This window comes from Salmo salar, chromosome 21, assembly GCF_965601325.2.
Source record: "Salmo salar chromosome 21, fSalSal1, whole genome shotgun sequence".
Classification (NCBI taxonomy): domain Eukaryota; kingdom Metazoa; phylum Chordata; class Actinopteri; order Salmoniformes; family Salmonidae; genus Salmo; species Salmo salar.
The window spans coordinates 5,328,570-5,354,689 of NC_138311.1; the positions used below are offsets into that span (position 1 = coordinate 5,328,570).

Genomic DNA, 26,120 nt, shown 5'->3' on the forward strand with positions numbered 1-26,120 from the left:
AAATGTCAACCGCCAATGAAACATTAGAACAGGGCCTTTGAGCCAGTCATATCTGCTAAAGCTACCATGAGGAGTGTTTAACTAAGTTGGCCTATGCGCTCGCTGGAGGAGGGAGCGAGGGGATCGATTCAACATGGCATAAGCCTGATGTCAACAACGTTGCTAAGCGTATGCAATCATGCTGTCCTTCTTAACATTAGAAAAGCCATTCTAATAGTCAAATATGTTTTATGTATGTTATCGGAAAGATAATCATTTGTTTGTGTTTATGAAGGTAACATCATAATATAAACATATACAGTGGCAAGAAAAAGTATGTAAACCCCTTGGAATTACCTGGATTTCAGCATAAATTGGTCATCAAATTTGATCTGATCTTCATCTAAGTCACAGCAATAGACAAACATAGTGTGCTTAAACTAATAACACACACATTGTTGTATTTTTCTTGTCTACATTCACAGTGTAGGTTGGAAAAAGTATGTGAACCCCTAGGCTAATGACTTCTCCAAAAGCTAATTGGAGTCAGGAGTCAGCTAACTTGGAGTCCAATCAATGAGACGAGATTGGAGATGTTAGTTGGAGCTGCCTTGCCCTATAAAAAACACTCACAAAATCTGAGTTTGCTATTCACAAGAAGCATTGCCTGATGTGAACCATGCCTCGAATAAAAAAAGATCTCAGAAGACCTAAGATTAAGAATGGTTGACTTGCATAAAGCTGGAAAGGGTTACAAAAGTATCTCTAAAAGCCTTGATGTTCATCAGTCCATGGTAAGACAAATTGTCTATATATGGAGAAAGTTCAGCACTGTTGCTACTACTCTCCCTAGGAGTGGCCGTCCTGCAAAGATGAGTGCAAGAGTACAACGCAGAATGCTCAATGAGGTTCAGAAGAATCCTAGTGTCAGCTAAAGACTTACAGAAATCTCTGGAACATGCTAACATCTCTGTTGATGAGTCTACGATATGTAAAACACTAAAAAAGAATGGTGTTCATGGGAGGACACCATGGAAGAAGCCACTGCTGTACAATAAAAACATTGCTATATGTCAGAAGTTTGCATAAGTGCACTTGGATGTTCCACAGAACTATTGGTAAAATATTCTGTGGACAGATTAAACTACAGTTGAGTTTTTTGGAAGGAATACACAACACTATGTGTGGAGAAAAAAAGGCACAGCACACCAACATCAAAACCTTATGTTATAAATACACTTGTTTGAACTAGGTATTGAGTTTATTTGTTATTATTAATTGATATTATATTTAAAAGATGATTGAATTGCTCCTAAACTGTACTGTTGTTAATGCATTATGCTTTTTGAAGAAATATTTATTTAATGTATAAGTGAATAGTTTGGTTTACTTTGAAGTTTAAGTTTTGACCAATAAGGTCGCTTGTTAAGCTGTGGCCAATGGGAGTTGACCTGGTTAACGGGAGGCCTGGGAAGAAAAGAGAGGGAAAGAGAAGTTGATAAAAGGATTGACGTTTTACATTAGGACGGTTGGTGAAGAAAAATTATATAAGAAGACGACAAAACTAGAACAAAACCCATACCTACTAAGACATGAAGGGAAATACCAATTTTATTTTATAAAAGAGTTGTTATAATTTTGTTAAGACTTAGTAAAGACTGAAGCTACCGTCTCATTGTGGAGGTATTTGCCAGCCTTGAGGTTAGCCTAGCATCGTGTGACACCGGGAGATAATTGCTTGGGAAGCTTAACGAGTTCATGTTCCCATGGGATATCGGTTACGGCTAAGGAGTACTGTCTGCATGGGTAGCTGTGCTTGCCTTGGACTTTGTGAGGAAACATGCATGGAACTGCCACCCTTCGCTGAGGGAATATCTACTAAGTAGTGAGTAACCACAATGTGAGGTGCTTCTGGATATTTTTGGGTGCCGTCATTTTTTTGGAGCTCCAACGCGCACCAACGGTTTATTTAAGCATACCATAATTTCCGGACTATTAAGTGCACCTGAATATAAGCCGCACCCACTGAATTTTTTTAAATATATTATTTTGAACATAAATAAGCCGCACATGTCTATAAGCCGCAGGTGCCTACCGGTACATTGAAACAAATGAACTTTACACAGGCTTTAACGAAACACGGCTTGTAGCAAAAATAAATAGGCTTTAACGAAACACGGCTTGTAACAAAAATAAATAGGCTTTAACGAAACACGGCTTGTAACAAAAAATAAAAAAATAGCAGTAAGCTTTAGTTGTCTTTTTGCACTGAGTCAAATCCTCACGCTGCTGTTTCCAACGTCTTATCATCGACTCATTAAGACCAAGCTCCCGTGCAGCAGCTCTATTTCCTTTTCCAACAGCCAGATCAATCGCCTTCAACTTGAAAGCTGCATCATATGCATTTCTCCGTGTCTTTGCCATGATGAGGGTGACAAAATGACTACCGTAATTAGAATGATGGGAAGTTTGAGAGCACTCTAAACAGTAAACAAAAAAGTTGTTTGACCTTAACCCGTTCGGCAATTTCATTGGTCTAATGAAAGCTTCATGCCGCCAAAAAACTGAGCAAGTCACAGAATGTGTTTTTTTGGAGAAAAAAAATTTGAAAGCGGGAAAAATCCATATATTAGACGCGTCATTGTTTAAGCCGCGAGGTTCAAAGCGTGGGAAAATAATTTGGACACAGGTTGTGCACGACTCATTGGGGTTTATTATTTTTTATTTCCTTTGATGTTGTGTCTGAAAATGTATTTGTGTTTGAAAATGTATTAATACACATATTGAACCTTATGTATGCTGCCTTGGTGGAGTCATTGATTGTTTCAATTTAATTTAACCTGTTAGGGCTAGGGGGCAGTATTGACACGACTGGATAAAAAACATACCCGATTTAATCTGGTTACCACTCCTACCCAGTAACTAGAATATGCATATACTTATTACATATGGATAGAAAACACCCTAAAGTTTCTAAAACTGTTTGAATGGTGTCTGTGAGTATAACAGAACTCAAATGGCAGGTCAAAACCTGAGAGATTCCTTTACAGGAAAATCTGACCATTTCTTGAACTTCTTTTCCATCTCTATCTTTTACTAAGGATCTCTGCTCTAACTTGACACTTCCTACGTCGTCCATAGGCGCTCAGAGCCCGGGAAAAACCTGAATGTCGTCATCCCAGCCCCAGGCTGAAACACACTATCGCCTTTCTCAAGTGGCCGATCAAGGGACTCTGGGCTTAGGCGCGTGACCCGACCGCCCCCGCCTTTGTGATTTTTTTCCTCTGTTTGCCGAAAAGGAGATTCCCGGTCGGAATATTATCGCTTTTCTACGAGAAAAATGGCGTAAAAATTTATTTTAAACAGCGGTTGACATGCTTCGAAGTACGGTAATGGAATATTTAGAATTTTTTTGTCACGAATTGCGCCATGCGCACGACCCTTCTTTACCATTTCGGACAGTGTCTGGAACGCACGAACAAAACGCCGCTATTCGGATATATAACGATGGATTATTTTGGATCAAACCAACATTTGTTATTGAAGTAGCAGTCCTGGGAGTGCATTCTGACGAAGACAACAAAAGGTAATGAAACTTTTATAATAGTAAATATGATTATGGTGAGTGCTAAACTTGCCGGGTGTCTAAATAGCTAGCCCGTGATGCCTGGGCTATGTACTTAGAATATTGCAAAATGTGCTTTCACCAAAAAGCTATTTTAAAATCGGACATATCGAGTGCATAGAGGAGGTCTGTATCTATAATTCTTAAAATAATTGTTATGCTTTTTGTGAACGTTTATCGTGAGTAATTTAGTAAAATGTTAGCGAATTCCCCGGAAGTTTGCGGGGGGTATGCTAGTTCTGAACGTCACATGCTAATGTAAAAAGCTGGTTTTTGATATAAATATGAACTTGATTGAACAAAACATGCATGTATTGTATAACATAATGTCCTAGGGTTGTCATCTGATGAAGATCATCAAAGGTGAGTGCTGCATTTAGCTGTCTTCTGGGTTTTTGTGACATTATATGCTAGCTTGAAAAATGGGTGTCTGATTATTTCTGGCTTGGTACTCTGCTGACATAATCTAATGTTTTGCTTTCGTTGTAAAGCCTTTTTGAAATCGGACAGTGTGGTTAGATTAACGAGAGTCTTGTCTTTAAATAGCTGTGAAATAGTCATATGTTTGAGAAATTGAAGTAATAGGATTTTTAAGGTTTTGAAAATCGCGCCACAGGCTTCAAGTGGCTGTTACGTAGGTGGGACGAATTCGTCCCGCCTAGCCCAGAGAGGTTAATGCATGGGATGGTTTATCCTGATTCAATAACAGAAATCTATAATCATTTCATCTGAAGTTAATACCCTATTGTCATAACCCTAGATAGTTTACAATAGGAATTCTTATTGGAGATGTCCTTCTCACCTAACATCCCATGCTGTTGAGATACTCTACATAAGTTAATATTGTGAGTCATATTCGAGCCTGGTGAGAGGGTTACACTTATCCCAACCGTAAAGTATGGTGGAGGGAGCATCATGGTTTGGGGCTACTTTGCTGCCTCAGTGCCTCGACAGCTTGCTATCATCGACAGAAAAATGAATTCCAAAGTTTATCAAGACATTTTGCAGGAGAATGTTAGGCTATCTGTCCACCAATTTAAGCTCAACTGAAGTTGGGTGATGCAACAGGACATCGACCCAAAACACAGAAGTAAACCAACACCAGAATGGCTTCAACAGAAGAAAATACGCCGTCTGGAGTGGCCCAGTCAGAGTCCTGACCTCAACCCGATTGAGATGCTGTGGCATGACCTCAAGAGAGCAGTTGACACCAGACAACCCAAGAATATTTCTGAACTGAAACAGTTTTGTAAAGCGGAATGGTCCAAAAATCCTCCTGACCGTTGTGCAGGTCTGATCCATAACTACAGAAAGCATTTGGTTGAGGTTATTGCTGCCAAAGGATGGTCAACCAGTTATTAAATCCAAGGGTTCACATACTTTTTCCACCCTGCACTGTGAATGTTTACACGGTGTGTTCAATAACGACATGAAAACGTATAATTGTTTGTGCGTTATTAGTTTAAGCAGACTGTGTTTGTCTATTGTTGTGACCTAGATGAAGATCAGATCAAATTTTATGACCAATTTATGCAAAAATCCAGGTATTTCCAAGGGGTTCACATACTTTTTCTTGCCACTGTATATATTTGACAGAACATAATATTTTCATTAGTTTATGATATGTAAAAACAAATAACCACTAAAACCCACAGAATTTCAAGTGTAAAATCTATTTCATTGGTGGAGTGCCTTTGTTACGACTATGATACAAAAAACATGTGCCTTGGAACACTGGAACACGACAAAACAAGTAAAAATACCCAAAACACCAAGATGCATGGTCAGTAAGACACGGTCAAATGTAGAAAATATCAGTTGCCTAAACATCAGTATAAGCGCCAAGTGTACTTGTGAATAGTGAAAATCAGCACAAAAGCAATAATCGCATTATAATGAATGTATCGATATGACTGCAGTAAAAAGTAGTCCACCATTATCAGTTATTGGACACTTTATTTGTGGCCTCGCTCTTGCTTACAGTATGGTGTGCATCTTCACACAATGGCATCAGTTGGATCTCATTTAGCTGTTATCCCTTGTCCTAACAGTCGACAAAAATCTTTGTCACTTGCAATTGCTTGCAACACTTCCCACAAACAAGTCAATTGCAGCTGAAACAGGTGTTGTAGGTTTTGTTGTGAGTTCATCTACCCACCTGGCAGTTTCTCCTCGCTGGGAGCTGTGTGCAATTTTGCTTGCACAATGGCCCGTGTGGAATCTTTGCTGTTGCCTTGGCCCTCATATATCTCTCAGGTAGCCCATGTGCCAGACTCATGATGAAGTTGGTGTTGTTCACGCAAAGCTTGAACAACAAGTGTGCATTGATAGCAGCCAAGTCAAGCATGTTGTAGAACACAGCGATAGGCCAGCGGCAAGTTCCTCCTTTCACAGAGTGCAACCGTGCCATCTGATCCAAAACATCCACACTGACCTATGGAATAGAATGAAGTAGAAAAGGTTAGGATCCTTTTCCCATACAGAAGAGCATAATGCATTGCATAAGTTTATCTATATATATGGCAATGCATATTATGTAATGTTGACATACCTTGTTCAGTTGTAGTGAGTAATAGTCTCTGGTTTTCTCTTTGTTGTGTTCCTGTAAGCGTCAACTGTCGGATGCATGATGCACATGACACAAACCTTTCTTGCCTTGCATTTGTAAAGTGCAGTATTGGGGAATCTACAGTACTCTGAAAAAATAGATTACCAAGCTACTACCTACTAACTTCACAGTGGAAGAAGTTAAGCTACGCTAAAGCTAACCTTCAGAAAAATAAAGTTTATTAACAAAAGTTACTTTGAAAAAGTAGTTCACTCCATCCAAACTACTTTTTGAAAAATTGTCATTTGAAATGTCACAGACTACAAATTGAAAGAACAAATCACTTTGGGGTCATATGTTAATAGAATGAGTTATTTAGCCTATTAAACACAAAAATTATGTTTCAAGAGAGAGTTAGGCAGGTCTGATTATTGCCCATATTTTATGTTATTTAAAAAAAAAGTAGTGTGTAGTTCCAGTAGTTAACTACTGATTGCAAAAAAATTATTAACTACTGAAAACACTACATAGATTTGAATGTCGTTCAACTACCACCAAGCTAGTGCAAAATGTAGTTAAATGAATAGTTCCCAACACTGGTATCATGTGAGTGTTGTCTTGTCATTCTTCAGCCCCGTTATGGAGTACAGCTGCTGTGCAGTTGCCATATTTTGTGCAAATGGAGGGAGCTCCCGTCTCGCTTTGTTCATGGCGCCGACCAGGCTTGTTTAATATGCATCGTCTGCTTTCCCTTGTTCATCAACTCACCCATTCTCCCCCTTTTCTCCGCTACCATATTTTACTCCATTTATTTAATCTGTTGTTATATGTGTGATATTTCAATGTAGTTTACGTTCAGTTTTGAGGTAATTATCAGGGTGATTATCAACAGGGCACGAGAAGGAGGGGCAATTGGGGAAAACCATTCAAAAAATAACATCTTTAAACTGGTTACAACTCCAGTTCTGTTTGTGATATTAAGTGTTTTATACAGACTTATCTATAAAAAGAAAGGTGCTTGCGGACTGATTACAGACTGATTATAGCCACTCACGGTCACAAACACACACACATGCATGCACATATAGGGCTGTGGCGGTCATGAAATGTTGTCAGCTGGTGATTGTCAAGCAAATAACTGCCGGTCTCACAGTAATTTACTGTTAATTAACCTCTTGGGGCTAGGTGGGACGCTAGCGTGCCACCCGTGGTGCACTCCATCAACAGCAGGTGCATTTCAAGAGCGGCAAATTTGAATCCAAATAAATGTCAAAATTCAAATTTTTCAAAAATACAACTATGTTACACCATTTGAAAGATAAACATCTCCTTAATCTAACCACGTTTTACGATTTCAAAAAGGTTTTACGGCGAAAGCATAAATTTAGAGTATGTTAGGACAGTACATTTACAAGAGTTGTGTGTAATGTTTTGTCAAGTCAAAGACAGGGTCACCAAAACCATAAAACCAGCTAAAATGATGCACTAACCTTTTACAATCTCCATCAGATGACACTCCTAGGACATTATGTTAGACAATGCATGCATTTTTAGTTCTATCAAGTTCATATTTATATCCAAAAACAGCGTTTTACTATGGCATTGATGTTGAGGAAATCGTTTCCCTCCAATAACCGGCAGTCAAGTCAGCGTAACAAATTAAATAATTAAAATTAGAAAACATTGGTAAAATATTATATTGTCATTTAAAGAATTATAGATTTACATCTCTTGAACGCAATCAACTTGCCAGATTTAAAAATAACCTTACTGGGAAATCACACTTTGCAATAATCTGAGCACTGCGCCCAGAAAAATACGCGTTGCGATACAGACTAGACGTCATGTTGGGGAGATCTAAAATCGAAAATACTATGTAAATAATCCATTACCTTTGATTCTCTTCATCAGATGTCACTTCCAGGTATCACAGGTCCATAACGAATGTAGTTTTGTTCAAAAAAGCTCATCATTTATGTCCAAAAATCTCCGTCTCGTTAGCACATGATGTAAGCCAGCCGGACTTCTCGTCATGAACGAGGGGAAAAAATATATTTCCGTTCGTTCAAACATGTCAAACGTTGTATAGCATAAATCATTAGGGCCTTTTTTAACCAGAACATGAATAATATTCAAGGTGGACGAATGCATACTCTTTTATAACGTATTGGAACGAGGGTACCCAACATGAACTCGCGCGCAAGGTGTCTAATGGGCCATCATCGTTCCATGGCTCTTGTTCGGTCAGATCTCCCTCCAGAAGACTCAAAACACTTTGTAAAGGCTGGTGACATCTAGTGGAAGCAATAGGAAGTGCCAAAATATTCCTAAACCCCTGTGTTTTTCAATGGGATAGGTTTAAAGTCAATACAACACATCAGGTATCCACTTCCTGTCAGAAAATGTCTCAGGGTTTTGCCTGCCAAATGAGTTCTGTTATACTCACAGACACCATTCAAACAGTTTTGGAAACTTTAGAGTGTTTTCTATCCATATATAATAAGTATATGCATATTCTAGTTACTGGGTAGGATTAGTAACCAGATTAAATCGGGTACATTTTTTTTATCCAGACGTGCAAATGCTGCCCCCTAGACCCAACAGGTTAACATAAACACGTTTAGTATCTGCTGCAAGGGGGGGCGAGTGAAAAAGTTTGGTAAGCCCTGCTCGAGTGCACTACAATTCCGATTATGTTTAATCCCGACACTCTGTCTAAACTGGTTTACACTGGTTTACACTCATAGCCTACAAGCAACTGATGCAGACCTTTGGAACATCTACATTTAAAAAAGTCTAATAAATCCATTTAATATAGCCTACACCATTATTTATTTTAGACAGGTATAAATCAACATGATGTGAATAAAATGTAGTCTATTTCAGATTAACAGAATAGCATACTCTGAGTTGTCCTTATGTTAGGCCCTGATATGGCTATGTTATATGGCTGTGGGCTACACTAATTCATTTTGACAAGATTTGCTTAGAATTCCGTGGCATTATTTAAAACTATTTTATAGTATGAGGAATACAATTGAACATAGTTGAATAAAATAGAACGGATACTTTCTCCAAACAATTTCCAAGGAATTGCGCACATGCGGCTATTCTGTGTTGAGCGATTAACAAAGAAACATGTCTTGCTATATGCTTAATTTAGAGTTATTTATGCAACTTTAGTTGTGAACCAAAGTTAGATTATATATTTTGATTTTTGATATATTCTAAGGCTGCATGATGAAACTCTAACGATGATTTGAAAAAAGTTGCATGAAAGGCATGAGCTCTGATTTGTTTCCTGTGCAAACTGCACACACTTCATCAGTCTCTCATTCACAATTTGACAAGCACTTCATAATATTCTCACCAGGCTTCAACTAAAAAAATCCATGCATTTTGAAGCTAAAGTAGCCAATGTGCCCTTGGGCTGAATATAATAATAATTCCCTACACCCGGCTGCCGTACTCCGAAGCACCTCTCACTCCCATGGCTCTCTCAGATATCTACATTTTTATTAGCCAATGCCCGTCACATGAGCCAGTCCTTCTCACAGTCATTTCAGCTAACAAGTAGGCTATAAGTGAAGACCGACTCATTGGGGACACAACTGCGCGCGTCCTTTTATCAAATTCCGAGGCGCATATTCATCAGCCAACAAGATGAGTAGGCCTAACGAACAGCAAAAGCAGTTACAATTCGTATGAGGAAATCAGTCCATTGAAATTAATTCATTAGGCCCTAATCTATGGATTTCATATGACTGGGAATACAGATATGCATCTGTTAGTCAGAGATACCTTAAAAGAAATGGGCCTCACTATGGGCCTCAGGACCTCATCACGGTATTTCTATGCATTCAAATTGCCATCGATAAAATGTAATTGTGTTTATTGTCCGTAGCTTAAACCTGCCCATACCATAACCCCAATGCAACCATGGGGCACTCTGTTCACAACGTTGAGCAAACTGCTCACCCACACGACGCCATGGTCTGCGGTTGTGAGGCCGGTTGAATGTACTGCCATATACTCTAAAACAATGTTGGAGGTGGCTTATAGTAGAGAAATTAACATTCAATTATCTGGCAACAGCTCTGGTGGACATTCAGCATGCAAATTCCGCATGCCAATTGCACACTCCCTCAAAATGTTAGACATCTGTGGCATTGTGTTGTGTGACAAAACTGCACATTTTAAAGTGGCCTTTTATTGTCCCAAGCAAAAGGTGCACCTGTGTAATGATCATGCTGTTTAATTGGCATCTTGGTATGCCACGCCTGTCAGGTGGATGGATTATCTTGGCAAAGGAGAAATGCTCACTAACAAGGATGTAAACAAATTTGTTCCCAAAATTTGAGAAATAAACGTTTGGAACATTTTCTGGGATCTTTTATTTCAGCTCATAAAACATGGGACCAACACTTTACATGTTACGTTTATATTTTTGTTTACTGTACTATCCCCCATAGTACAAAAGTTTACCTATTCTATAGGTCAACTTGTACTTCCTTCTGTGCAAGAAATAAATATTCCAAACATACTCTGGGACAGTTGTGGGATGTGATAGATCCCAAATTAATACAACAACTCGCATCAAAATAACTTTTAAAAGCAATGATGCTGAGGCAACAGATCAGAACATTTAGCTTAAACTGTTAATAAATGCAGCAATGCGCACACGGCAGTAGGCTATACGCGCGAATGTTCCAAAATGTAATCAGTTAGTGGGAAAACACTATTCGCAAAAGTGACTGGGCATGCGATTATGCTCATATTGCTTTATTACAAAGGTGCATTTTTATGGTGAAAATGATCTTCCCTAAACTTGAAACTCACACGCCGCCTATGTATGCCAATTGGACTCTACACCGGTTATAAAGCGGATTCATGTGCTTAATTTTAAGAAGTTATTTGGACACTTTACTTGTGATACAAACCTAATCAAAACATACAGCTCTATGGGCTAGGCCACATGAGGTGTGCGACTATGATTTTAAAAAGTCAAAAAAAAAAAGTCCTCTGCTGTTTCTTGCATTACTGCACAGAAGCTGGGCATCATTCACAAGTGATAATCCATCATTCACAAGTGATAGCTAATATTGTCACCAATTAGACTACTCTTAATTTAATGTTGACTTTCCGTATACTAAATAATATTTTGGGGAAATTAGTTTTGATTTAGAATGGACCGCCTTGGAAAAAAAGTACATGTCATCTGAGCACTTTAATATTAAATGGAGGACGCTTTTCTCGTGGTTCATTTTCTTGCCTTCCAGGTAGGCTATACAGTCCTGTTGTAATGTTGTAAAGAGAAGCAATGTGCTTACTATTAGAAAAGTTGATAAATTACATAGCCAATAGAAATGTTGTGCAACATGAGCTAATGGGCTCTCATGAAGTGTTTGATTACATTTTTTAAAAGATTTGCATTGATGTCAGCGTGATTAGAGGGATAAAAGAGAGTGCTGAGTGCCAGGCAGTTAGCAAGTTTGGTAGGCTACTAATGACCATCACCAGCATTAGAGTTTGGAGAAGTGGAATTTGACTGTGGTCATGAATCGTGACCGCCGGTGTGGCGGTAATATGGTCACCATAACAACCATATGCACACACACCACCACACACACACACCACACACACACACACACACACACACACACACACACACACACACACACACACACACACACACACACACACACACACACGCATGCACACACACATGCATGCACACATACACACTCACACATAAACAGACAGTGACATACACACACGTAAGCATGCACGCACATGCACACACACTAAATAAACAGCCACGTCAAGAGGACTGATTAAAAAGCAATGCAATTTTATCCTGCCTATCTCCTTTGATATCCCAGATACACACACTGAATATCTGAATTGAATTGTTCTGGAAGCCTTTGAAGTTTCTACGTTCTACAATTGGGAAGTTTTTGCTCATAATTTGGGCATTTAGACACGCCACCGTAAATGGCAGTGTGATGCTTAACTGGAGTCGTCTCGGAATTAGAGGCTGGATTGGAATTGACATTTCCTGTTGCTGCTGCCATGGAACCGAGGTAGGGGGAGAGAGAATTAGAGAGAGAAGGATGGGGAAGAGAAAGAGGGAGGGAGATTGAAAGGGAAAGAGTGAAAGAAAGAGAAAGAGCGTCGAGAGGGAAAGACAGGTTGGATAGAGAGAGGGGGGTGTGAGGTCTGAGTAGGGTTGCTGTAATGTCTCTCTACGAGAGATGGGTGTAGGAGTCAGGAGCAGGAGAGAAAATAATTCCAATAACCAGAGTTTAATAAAGTCCATCAAAAATCATACAGGCACCGGACAAAAATACACTGTTCAACAATGACCAAAATAATGAAATCCCAATGACATAACCTGAATGAAAAAATGATGAACAAAAACAACGTTTCCCAAACATAACACAGGGAAACGAAAAATAAACCCGCACGACACAAAGCGGGTAGAAAGAAAATAAATACCCACACTAATCAACCCAAACAAGAAACAGGTGCACAACAAAACAGACATGACTAAACGAAAAGGAAAAAAGGATCAGTGGCAGCTAGTAGACCGGCGACGACGACCCCCGAGCACCACCCGAACAGGGAGAGGCGCCACCTTCGGTGGAAATCGTGACAGTTGCAAAGAGAGGGTATATTACTGGTAACTTTTGAAGAAAAAAAGAATGACAAAGCTGTAAAACATAATCTTAAATATAAACCATCAACTTAGTGAGAACCAAAGGTGTTAAATATAAGGGTTTCAGCATGAAATATCCTTTATATATTTTTTACACACTTTTATTTATTATACAATGTCAATAAGTATTTGTTAAGTTTTTATCACCAAACTGGTGGCAGTTGTAAAAATAATTACATTTTTGTTTAGATGCTTTTTTACAAGGCTATTTTCTCTTGAAACATATTGTCTATCCACTAAAAACTTATGGACAATATGGACACAGATATATAAAACAAATGGTTACTTCAAATGGTTACTTTACAGATATATAAAAATAAGTTAATACTTTACATGACTACGTTTTTTTTGAAGTTATTCAAGTATAAATTACCAGTGTGACAATATAATGCATAGTTTAGATTACATGTTTCGCTCAAGCCAAACCCTACCAGACCTGATTCGAATGATCGACTTATCATAGCCTTCAGTCAAGGCTGTGAACAGTAGACTCAAGTGTGTAAGTGAAAACCTGCTTTAAGGTAATAGCGTTCACTGTTGCTTCGAGAGGCCGGTTTCCATGTCATCTCCCGATGTTTTCAGACATCAGAATGTCAAATACTGACTTGTATCACGTGTGACCTAGCTGGGCATGTCAACATACACATTAAAGTACATGGATATACAATCATTAATATTTACAATTATGCACGTATATTCCCATCTCAACTTTTTACTTTTCGATGTCAACACAGACATAAGAGTAGTTTCGATTTTTTTTAAATTCTCCCCAATTTCATGTATCCAATTGGTAGTTACAGTCTTGTCTCATCGCAGCAACTCCCATACGGACTCGGGAGAGGTGAAGGTTGAGAACCGTGCATCCTCTGAAACACAACCATGCTTCTTGACACAATGTCCACTTAACCCAGAAGCACTAATGTGTCAGAGGAAACATCACACACCTGGCTACCATGTCAGTGTGCACTGCACCATAGGAGTCACTAGTGCACAATGGGACAAGGACATCCCTGCCAGCCAAACCCTCCCCTAACCCGGACGACACTGGGCCAATTGTGCACCGCCCCATGGGTCTCCCGGTCGCAGCCAGCTGTGACAGAGCCTGGACTCAAACCCAGAATCTCTAGTGGCACAGATAGCACTGCAATGCAGTGCCTTGGATCACTGCGCCACTCGGGAGGCCTAGAGTAGTGTTTCCAACGTGTCTCTGTGTAAACATTACAGCACTAGAGTTGTCTCAGCTCCATTATTTCTACACTACATGCTGGAAGAACTCTGTAGAGCAGGATTCCCCAACTGGCGGTCCACAGGTGTCACGACCGTCGTATGAATAATTGTACCAAGGCGCAGCGTGAGTAGAGTTCCACATTTTAGTGATAATGAAACTTCCAAAACAACAAAGATATAATGATTGTAAAATATGTAGCGCACATAGGCCCTCATACAAACAAAACAATATCCCACATCGCAGGTGGGAAAAAGGACACACTAAGTTTGATCCCCAATTAGAGGTAACGATTATCATCTGCTTCTAATTGGGAAACATACACACACACCAACATAGAAATATAATACCTAGAGACTCCCCTAGTCACGCCCTGACCTAAAACACCATAGAGAACCCCGAGGGCTCTCTATGGTCAGGGTGTGACAGTACCCCCCCCCCCCCCCCCAAAGGTACAGACTCCGACCGCAAAACCTGAAACTAGATGGGGAGGGTTAGGGTGGGCAACTAGCATCGGTGGCGGCTCCGGTGCAGGACGTAGCACCTGCTCAGACCGCAGACCCGGCCATGGAGCCGGGCTGAATGCCATGCCTGGACTGGGCACCAGTGCAGAGGAAGGTTCCGGCCATGGAGCGGGACTGGACGCCGTGCCTGGACTGAGCACTGGCGCAGAGGAAGGCGCAGGCCATGGAGCGGGACTGGATGCCGTGCCTGGACTGAGCACTGGCACAGAGGAAGGCTCCGGCCATGGAGCGGGACTGGACACCGTGCCTGGACTGGACACCGGCGCAGAGGAAGGCTGCGCCCATGGAGCGGGACTGGACGCCGTGCCTGGACTGAGCACTGGCGCAGAGGAAGGCTCCGGCCATGGAGCGGGACTGGACGCCGTGCCTTTACTGGGCATCGGCGCAGAGGAAGGCTCCGGCCATGGAGCGGGACTGGACACCGTGCCTGGTCTGGGCATCGGCGCAGTGGAAGGCTCCGGCCATGACACCGGCGCAGGAAGCTCCGGGCCGTGGACCGTCACTGGAGGCTCCGGACCATGGACCGTCACTGGAGGCTCTGAACCGTCACTGGAGGCTCTGGACTGTGAACCATCGCTGGAAGCTCTGGACTGTGAATCGTCGCTGAAGGTTCCGAGCTGTAGACCATCGCTGGAGACTCCGGACTGTACTCACGCACTGGTGGACGAGTGTGGGGAGCCGGCACAGGATGTACTGGGCTGGGAAGGCGCACTGGAAGCTTGGTGCATGGAGCTGGCACAGGTTGCACCGGACTGATGACACGCTCCTCAGGGCGTGTGAGTGGAGCCGGCACAGGTTGCACCGGGCTGATGACACGCTCCTCAGGGCGAGTGTGGGGAGCCGGCACAGGACGAACCGGGCTGGGAAGGTGCACTGGAGGCCTGGTGCGTGGAGCCGGCACAGGTTAAACTGCACTGATGACACGCTCCTCAGGGCAAGTGCGGGGAGCCGGCACAGGACGTACCGGGCTGGGAAGGCGCACTGGAGGCCTGGTGCGTGGAGCCGGCACAGGTTGCACCGGACTGATGACACGCTCCTCAGGGCGAGTGCGGGGAGCCGGCACAGGACGTACCGGGCTGGGAAGGCGCACTGGAGGCCTGGTGCGTGGAGCCGGCACAGGTTGCACCGGACTGATGACACGCTCCTCAGGGCGAGTGCGGGGAGCCGGCACAGGACGTACCAGGCTGGGAAGGCGCACTGGAGGCCTGGTGCATGGAGCCGGCACAGGTTGCACCGGACTGATGACACGCTCCTCAAAACGCCTGCGCTGCAGCATACTCCTAGCCAACACCTCTCGCCGATATCCTTCCTCAAACTGCTCCATCGATCCCCAGACGGTCTCTGGCTCTCTCCTCGGCTCGGCCGACCGCCCCTTGTGCCCCCCCCCAAAAAAATCTTTGGGTTGCCCTTGGGCTGTTTGTGGCCGCGGACCCCGGCATCGTCACTGTCCTCCCGGCGTCGTCACTGTCCTCCCGGCGTCGCCAAGGAAGGGTCTCACATCGACCTAGTATCTCTTCCCATGACCAACTCTCCTTTACCTCCTGGGCACGCTGCTTGGTCCTATAAAGGTGGGATACGACCGTCGTATGAATAATTGAACCAAGGCGCAGCGTGAGTAGAGTTCCACATTTTAATGATAGTGAAACTTCCAAAACAACAAAGATATAACGATCGTGAAATACGTAGCGCACATAGGCACTCAAACAATATCCCACATCGCAAGTGGGAAAAAGGACACACTAAGTATGATCCCCAATTAGAGGTCACAATTATCAGCTGCCTCTAATTGGGAACCATACACACACACCAATATAGAAATATAATACCTAGAAACCCCCCTAGTCACGCCCTGACCTAAAACACCATAGAGAACCCCGAGGGCTCTCTATGGTCAAGGCGTAACAACAGGTTTTATTTGCTTAGCAGTTAATTAAGAGTGTTTGGCCAGTAACTGAAAGGTCGCTGGTTCTAATCCTCCGGCAAGCTGCAAAAATCATCCTTTCTGCCCTTGAGCAAGGCATCAACAACTGCTTCCCAGGCGCCGTGGGCGTCGATTAACCTCTTACATCTAGACGTTCCGCTAGCGGAACACCTGCTCCAATATCCAATGATAGGCGTGGCGCGAATTACAAATTCCTCAAAAATACAAAAACTTCAATTTTTCAAACATATGACTATTTCACAGCATTTTAAAGACAAGACTCTCCTTTATCTAACCACACTGTCCAATTTCAAAAAGGCTTTACAGCGAAAACAAAACATTAGATTATGTCAGCAGAGTACCAAGCCAGAAATAATCAGACACCCATTTTTCAAGCTAGCATATAATGTCACAAAAACCCAGAAGACAGCTAAATGCAGCACTAACCTTTGATGATCTTCATCAGATGACACACCTAGGACATTATGTTATACAATACATGTATGTTTTGTTCAATCAAGTTCATATTTATATCAAAAAACAGCTTTTTACATTAGCATGTGACGTTCAGAACTAGCATACCCCCCGCAAACTTCCGGGGAATTTGCTAACAATTTACTAAATTACACACGATAAACGTTCACAAAAAGCATAACAATTATTTTAAGAATTATAGATACAGAACTCCTCTATGCACTCGATATGTCCGATTTTAAAATAGCTTTTTGGTGAAAGCACATTTTGCAATATTCTAAGTATATAGCCCAGCCATCACGGGCTAGCTATTTAGACACCCGGCAAGTTTAGCCTTCACCAAAATCAGATTTACTATTATAAAAGTTTGATTACCTTTTGTTGTCTTCATCAGAATGCACTCCCAGGACTGCTACTTCAATAACAAATGTTGGTTTGGTCCAAAATAATCCATCGTTATATCCGAATAGCGGCGTTTTGTTCGTGCGTCCCAGACACTATCCGAAATGGTAAATCAGGGTCGTGCGCATGGCGCAATTCGTGACAAAACATTTCTAAATATTCCATTACCGTACTTCGAAGCATGTCAACCGCTGTAAAAAAGCGATAATATTCCGACCGGGAATCTCCTTTTCGGCAAACAGAGGAAAAATCACAAAGACGGGGGCGGCCAGGGCACGCGCCTAAGCCCACAGTCCCTTGATCGGCCACTTGAGAAAGGCAATAATGTGTTTCAGCCTGGGGCTGGGATGACGACATTCAGGTTTTTCCCGGGCTCTGAGCGCCCATGGAAGACGTAGGAAGTGTCACGTTAGAGCAGAGATCCTTTGTAAAAGATAGAGATGGCAAAGAAGTTCAAGAAATGGTCAGACAGGCCACTTCCTGTAAAGGAATCTCTCAGGTTTTGACCTGCCATTTGAGTTCTGTTATACTCACAGACACCATTCAAACAGTTTTAGAAACTTTGGAGTGTTTTCTATCCAAAGCCAATAATTATATGCATATTCTAGTTACTGGGCAGGAGTAGTAACCAGATTAAATCGGGTACGTTTTTTATCCAGCCGTGAAAATACTGCCCCCTAGCCATAACAGGTTAAGGCACCACTCTGATTCAGTGGGGTTGGGTTAAATGCAGAAGATACATTTAGGCTAAATGCATTCAGTTGTGCAACTGACTTGGTCTTCCAATTTTTCTGAGAAAATACTTTTTTTTATTGTGTTTATATTTTTTATTGTTGGACATAGAAGACTGTAAAAACACCAGCAAATCAGCTCCAAGTGATTAAAATTCAGGAAATCTGTTCCAAAGTATTCACACACATAATACGGAGATTTACTGTATTTGAATGTATTCAAATGCAAGCAGGTTTTGAAATTATTATATTTTTGTCAAATATTACATCTGTTTGGCCGCCTTCCTGTCAATTTGCAGTCTACAAAATTATTTGTAATTATGTTCCTGCCCCCTGACCATCCGCTCCAGAAAAAATCGTCCTGCGGCTGAATCTAGTTGATGATCCCTGCTGTAGAGGAAAATGAAACATACATAATAGTCAAACACACATGCACAGAAATTGCACACACAGACGGTCGCTCATACACAGACACACACACACACACACACACACACACACACACACACACACACACACACACACACACACACACACACACACACACAGACACACACACACACACACACACACACACACACACACACACACACACACACACACACACACACACACACACACACACACACACACACACACACACAGACACACACACACACACACACACACACACACACACACACACACACACACACACACACACACACACACACACACACACACACACACACAACCCCCCCCCAACCCCCTCCTCATACACACACCTTACTTATAAATCTCCAGTACCACGCCTCATCACTGGGTCTACAAGCCTGTATAATACCGTGTTAGCAAAGGCAGGTGTAGTCTAATTATAAGGACTGGGGGAGTGCTGCTCCCTCCAAAGCAATTAACTCCTCTCCCAGGCCGGTTGATTTGAGCATTGAGTTGACTCGCTCCCAACCGATTGTGACAAACTCCTCCCCATCCACTGTTTAATCCACAGTTCCCCCTCCCTCCTTACAATACTACAGTAACTGATGTGTCAATTTCCATATGATAAAAACCACAACAGATACGGAGGGAAGGCGGGAGGGAGGGAACTTTCAATAAATTCCCTGGTTTTCCAAAAATCCTGGTTGAGGAATCTGGATTTACTACTTATTCCCTCCTGATTATAGGAATCTTCCAATTAGAATATCAGGAAAACCAGGGAATTTATTGAAAGTTCCCAGAATTTTCCAACCCTAGTCACCAATCCTTTGATGGAGTCAGTAACTAACTTCTTGAAAGTGCAGAGGATACAACTGATGTCATGTTTGACTCGACATGATGTGCCACATGAGGTGTGATTCAAACAGAGACAGAGCTAGAAAGAGAGAGAGAGAGAGAGAGAGAGAGATTGTGTGTGTGTGTGTGTGTGTGTGTGTGTGTGTGTGTGTGTGTGTGTGTGTGTGTGTGTGTGTGTGTGTGTGTGTGTGTGTGTGTGTGTGTGTGTGTGTGTGTGTGTGTGTGTGTGTGTGTGTGTGTGCGCGTGCGTGTGTGTGTGTGTGTGTGTGAGAGAGAGTAAGAATGTGGGGATGGGATAAGAGGAAGGGTTGCCAGAGAATGGCATTTCATTGTCAGAAGGGTTTCTCTTCCACTGGGCTTTGGCAGGCCTGATAAAAGCCCTGATTGTGTTTGTGTTTCTACATGCGCATGTGTGTATGTGTGTGCAAAGTTTGCGTAAGTGTATGTGTAAGTGCGTGCATAAAGGTCCGTCTGTGTGTGCGCGTGTCACACCAGACCTGGGTTAAAATATTATTTAAGGTATTTCAATTGGTTTTAGGAGTATTTGAAATAATGTATTTAGAAATACTTTTTTGGAAATAGTTTAAATTACTTCAAATTAAGGCAGCTATTTTGGCCACATTATTTGAAAATACTCAAATATACAGAACAATATACACTGCTCAAAAAATAAAGGGAACACTAAAATAACACATCCTAGATCTGAATGAATAAAATAATCTTATTAAATACTTTTTTCTTTACATAGTTGAATGTGCTGACAACAAAATCACACAAAAATAATCAATGGAAATCCAATTTATCAACCCATGGAGGTCTGGATTTGGAGTCACACTCAAAATTAAAGTGGAAAACCACACTACAGGCTGATCCAACTTTGATGTAATGTCCTTAAAACAAGTCAAAATGAGGCTCAGTAGTGTGTGTGGCCTCCACGTGCCTGTATGACCTCCCTACAACGCCTGGGCATGCTCTTGATGAGGTGGCGGATGGTCTCCTGAGGGATCTCCTCCCAGATCTGGACTAAAGCATCCGCCAACTCCTGGACAGTCTGTGGTGCAACGTGGCGTTGGTGGATGGAGCGAGACATGATGTCCCAGATGTGCTCAATTGGATTCAGGTCTGGGGAATGGGCGGGCCAGTCCATAGAATCAATGCCTTCCTCTTGCAGGAACTGCTGACACACTCCAGCCACATGAGGTCTAGCATTGTCTTGCATTAGGAGGAACCCAGGGCCAACCGCACCAGCATATGGTCTCACAAGGGGTCTGAGGATCTCATCTCGGTACCTAATGGCAGTCAGGCTACCTCTGGCGAGCATATGGAGGCTGTACAGCCCCCCAAAGAAATGCCACCCCACACCATGACTGACCCACCGCCAAACCGGTCATGCTGGAGGATGTTGCAGGCAGCAGAACATTCTCCACGGCGTCTCCAGACTCTGTCACGTCTGTCACATGTGCTCAGTGTGAACCTGCTTTCATCTGTGAAGAGAACAGGGCGCCAGTGGCGAATTTGCCAATCTTGGTGTTCTCTGGCAAATGCCAAACGTCCTGCACGGTGTTGGGCTGTAAGCACAACCCCCACCTGTGGACGTCGGGCCCTCATACCACCCTCATGGAGTCTGTTTCTGACCGTTTGAGCAGACACATGCACATTTGTGGCCTGCTGGAGGTCATTTTGCAGGGCTCTGGCAGTGCTCCTCCTGCTCCTCCTTGCACAAAGGCGGAGGTAGCGGTCCTGCTGCTGGGTTGTTGCCCTCCTACGGCCTCCTCAACGTCTCCTGATGTACTGGCCTGTCTCCTGGTAGCGCCTCCATGCTCTGGACACTACGCTGACAGACACAGCAAACCTTCTTGCCACAGCTCGCATTGATGTGCCATCCTGGATGAGCTGCACTACCTGAGCCACTTGTAGACTCCGTCTCATGCTACCACTAGAGTGAAAGCACCGCCAGCATTCAAAAGTGACCAAAACATCAGCCAGGAAGCATAGGAACTGAGAAGTGGTCTGTGGTCACCACCTGCAGAACCACTCCTTTATTGGGGGTGTCTTGCTAATTGCCTATAATTTCCACCTGTTGTCTATTCCATTTGCACAACAGCATGTGAAATGTATTGTCAATCAGTGTTGCTTCCTAAGTGGACAGTTTGATTTCACAGAAGTGTGATTGACTTGGAGTTACATTGTGTTGTTTAAGTGTTCCCTTTATTTTTTTGAGCAGTGTATCTTATTTTGACAATTTTCTCACATCAGAAAAATAATCTTGCAGCAACAGGAGATGTGAATTCTTATGTGGATTATAATTAATGGACATTTTTTTAGGGATTGATAAATGTTTTGTTCGAGCAAATCACATCTGGAATTTTTAAGTGGAAATTACAAACCTTAGAAGCCTTTTTTGAACCTTGAATAAACTACAAGTTTGGATTTTCTGCTGCGCAAGAAAATTCTCTGCGATAACAATGTAATCAAATTAATATTGTACATCTGTGAGGGGTTCCTGAGTCGCGCAGCAGTCTAAGGCACAGCATCTCAGTGCTAGAGGCGTCACTACAGGCCCTGGTTCAATTCCAGGCTGTATCACAACCGGCTGTGATTGGGAGTCCCATAGGGCAGCTGACAACTGGCCCAGCATGATTAGGGTTTGGTCAGGGTAGGCCGTAATTGTAAATAAGAATTTGTTCTTAACTGACTTGCCTAGTTAAATAAAATAAAATGTAACCCAGGTCTGTAGCCTTGTAGTGTACCACACTCTTGTTACCTTGGCTCACAATTTTATATTATGTTGAGAAAATGATTGATTGAATATACAAAAAACAAACTGTGTAAATCATGAAACATTGATCTGACAAAGGAGTACATCTCTGAAACTCATCAGAAAACTATCTATATTTTTCTATGGTATAGGACAAGCCAGTAACTTTTGCATCAAATTAATGAACTGTGTCTGGTCACACACAGACATAAGGTGGACACCTGTGGATTCAAGCCTAACAATAGCCATTTACGTATCCCCCAGTTGCGTATATACACTGAACAAAACTATAAACACAACATGTAAAGTGTTGGTTCCATGTTTAATAAGCTAAAAATATAAGATCCCCAAAATATTCCATACACACAAAAAGCTGATTTCTCCCTGTTTGTGAGCATTTCACCTTTTCCAAGATAATCCATCCACCTGACAGGTGTGGCATATCAAGAAGCTGATTAACCAGCATGACCATTACACAGGTGCACCTTGTGCTGGGGACAATAAAAGGCCACTCTAAAATGTGCAGTTTTGTCACACAACACAATGCCACAGATGTCTCAAGTTTTGATGGAGTGTGCAATTGGCATGCTGACTGCAGAAATGTCCACCAGAGCTTTTGGCAGAGAATTGAATGATAATGTTTCTACCATAAGCCACCTCCAAAGTTGTTTTATAGAATTTGTCAGTATGTCTTACCTGCCTCACAACTGCAGACCATGTGTATGGCATCATGTGGGCGAGCGGTTTGCTGATGTCAACGTTGTGAACAGAGTGCCCCATGGTGGTGGTGGGGCTATGGTATGGGCAGGTATAAGCTACGGACAATGAATACAATTGCATTTTATCGATGGCAATTTGAATTCACAGAGATACCGTCATGAGATCCTGAGGCCCATTGTCGTGCCATTCATCCACCGCCATCGCCTCATGTTTCAGCATGATAATGCACGGCCCCATGCTGCAAGGATCTGTACACAATTCCTAGAAGCTGAAAATGTCCCAGTTCTTCCATGGCCTGCATACTAACCAGACATGTCACCCATTGAGCATGTTTGGGATGCTCTGAATTGACGTGAACAACAGTGTGTTCCAGTTCCAGCCAATATCCAGCAACATCGCACACCCATTGAAGAGTAGTGGGACAACATTCCACAGGCCACAATCAACAGCCTAAACAACTCTAAGGGAAGGATATATGTCGCGCATGAGGCAAATGGTGGCCACACCAGATACTGACAGTTTTTTTGATCCACATCCTTACTTTTTTTTTTTAAAGGTATCTGTGACCAACAGATGCATATCTGTATTCCCAGTCGTGTTAAATCCCTAGATTAGGTCTTAATTCATTTATTTTAATTGACCGATTTCCTTATATGAACTGTAACTCAGTCAAATCTTTGCAATTGTTGCATGTTGCATTTATATTTTTGTTCATTTTTTTTAATAGTGTATTCACATATTTTTTTAAGTACACTACATGAACAAAAGTATGTAGACACCTGCTCGTCAAATATTTCATTCAGAAATCATGGGCATTAAAATGGAGTTGGTCCCCCCTTTGCTGCTATAACAGCCTCCACTCCTCTGGGAAGGCTTTGCACTAGATGTTGGAACATTACTGCGGGGACTTGCTTCCATTCAGCCACTAGAGTTAGTGAGGTTGGGCACTGATGTTGGGCGATTAGGCCTGGCTCGCATTCATCCCAAAGGTGTTCGATGCAGTTGAGGTCAGGGCTCTCTGCAGGCCAGTCAAGTCCTTCCACACCGATCTTGACAAACCATTTTGTACCTCGCTTTGTGCGTTTCCACTGCTCCAGAGTCCAATGGCGGTGAGCTTTACACCACTCCAGCCGACGCTTGGCATTGCGCGTGGTAATCTTACGCTTGTGTGTGCTTGCTCGGCCATGGAATCTCATTTCATGAATCTGCCGACAAACAGTTCTTGTGCTGACATTGCTTCCAAGGGCAGTTTGGAACTCGGTAGTGAGTGTTGCAACCGAGGACAGAAGATTTTTACGCTCTACGGGCTTCAGCACTCGGCGGCCCCATTTTGTGAGGTTATGTAGCCTCCCAATTCACGGCTGAGCCGTTGCTGCTCCTAGACATTTCCACTTCACAATAATAGCACTTACAGTTGACCAGGGCAGCTCTAGCAGGGCATAAATTTGACAAACTGACTAGTTGGAAAAGTGGCATCCTATGACGGTTCCACATTGAAAGACACTGAGCTCTTCAGGAAGGCCATTTTACTGCCAATGTTTGACTATGGAGATTGCATGGCTGTGTGCTCAATTGTATACACCTGTCAGCAAAGGGTGTGGCTGAAATAGCCGGATCCACTAATTTGAAAGGTTGTCCACATAGTTTTGTATATACTGTATAGTGTATATACATTTCTTTTTTTTTTTTTCAAGGTTTTAAACAATATTAGGTTAGGGCTCGATTCAATCCGTATCGCAGAAGTTCAGCGTTATAGCGTAATTGAAATTTAAAGGTAATTTCCGATTGAGCCGACATACGCTGTATGCAGCATTTACCATGAATGCAGTCTCCACTAACGTGGGACATTGCCTTTAAATTTATATCGCTTTGTTATGCAGATCTTCAGCGCTATGGATTGATTTGAGCCCTTAGTGTGTGAATCAGATGCATTTTTATTGAGCTACATTTTCAAATCCAATCCCAAGAAATTATAATCAAGGACAATGAGACACAATGACAATTTAGATTGCAGGTGTACTACATTTTATTAAGTGAATATGATGATAATAGACCAAAAAATGTAATGGTAATACATTTAGTCAATACAATCACATGCAATGAAACAGTACTCACCCACCATGACTATCTGAAAAGTTCAGGGAGATTGGTTGATGTCAGTTGAGTTCAGTCCCTATCCTCATTAGACCATCTGTCTCTTCTGATTGGTTTCCTCCGACTCAGGGCAAGGGGCTGATTCCCATGTCCTCTTTCGGGCATACCTTTTTCACATCTGATCTGATAATAATACAAATAACAATACATTTACTTTTAATGTCACCCAAGGCCCTTGTAGCCTACAAAGAAAAAAACTAAAAGCACAAAAACAAAGTGGAAATACATTATTAAAAGCAGAGCCAAAGATAGAATACCTCTACAGTTTCATCCAGGATGTGCAACTCGAAGCTCACTCTGCCTCATCCTCTTACAGGGGACCCATGGTTACATAGGGACAAGGAAACTGTCAGAGTCCTCTGATTGCGTCTTTCTCTTGGAGGACAGGCCTTCTGTCTGAAAGCCTCCTGGGCAACCAGAAGTGGATGATTATGTGTCTCTCTTTCGGGAGACGCTTTGCCTCATAGAGGTGTCCTCCTCTGATCTCCCTCTTGAATGGTGAGCTCTCTGGCTGGGTGCTGTCTGGTTGAGTCCCTGCTGTGGCTGAATCCATGCTCCTGAACCAGGTGACCCATGCTGGCACCACAACAGGGGCAAGGACACTGTCAGACCCTCTGGTGATCTCAAGGCTGGAGCTCTGGGGCTCTTCATGGTGCTCGCGTATCATGGTCTCCATGATCTTTAGGAGCGTGGTCACTGACCAGCCAGGTCTTTCGAGATTGACGTCGATATTGGAATATCCATGTCCTGAGGACGTCATGAAATGCCTTCAAAACAGGCCAGTAGGGGCAACAGTGAGTGCTATTACCATCAAGTAGGCTTGGATTTTGCTCAGGCATTGTGGATGTGGGTGGTGGACATGCATACTCCTGTGACTCTGGATCAGAAGTTTATGTATTTGATCCCAGTCGTGGACACTGGATTTTTATTTTTTATTTTAACCCTATCCCAAACCTTAACCCTTACCATAACCATTTGGAATGAGTGCCTAAACTTTACCCTTCTAAATTTGGCATTTAGAGAAATGGAACGATACACAGCAACAGGAGGAACCTCCTGATCCCATGACTCT

At 42.5% G+C, this 26,120-nt stretch overlaps 1 protein-coding gene across 1 annotated transcript in view; it reads left to right on the forward strand.

The window, feature by feature from the left end:
• Window positions 1-26,120, forward strand: part of itgbl1 (integrin, beta-like 1) — a 161,513-nt gene that overhangs the window by 105,223 nt on the left and 30,170 nt on the right. The window lies entirely within an intron of this gene.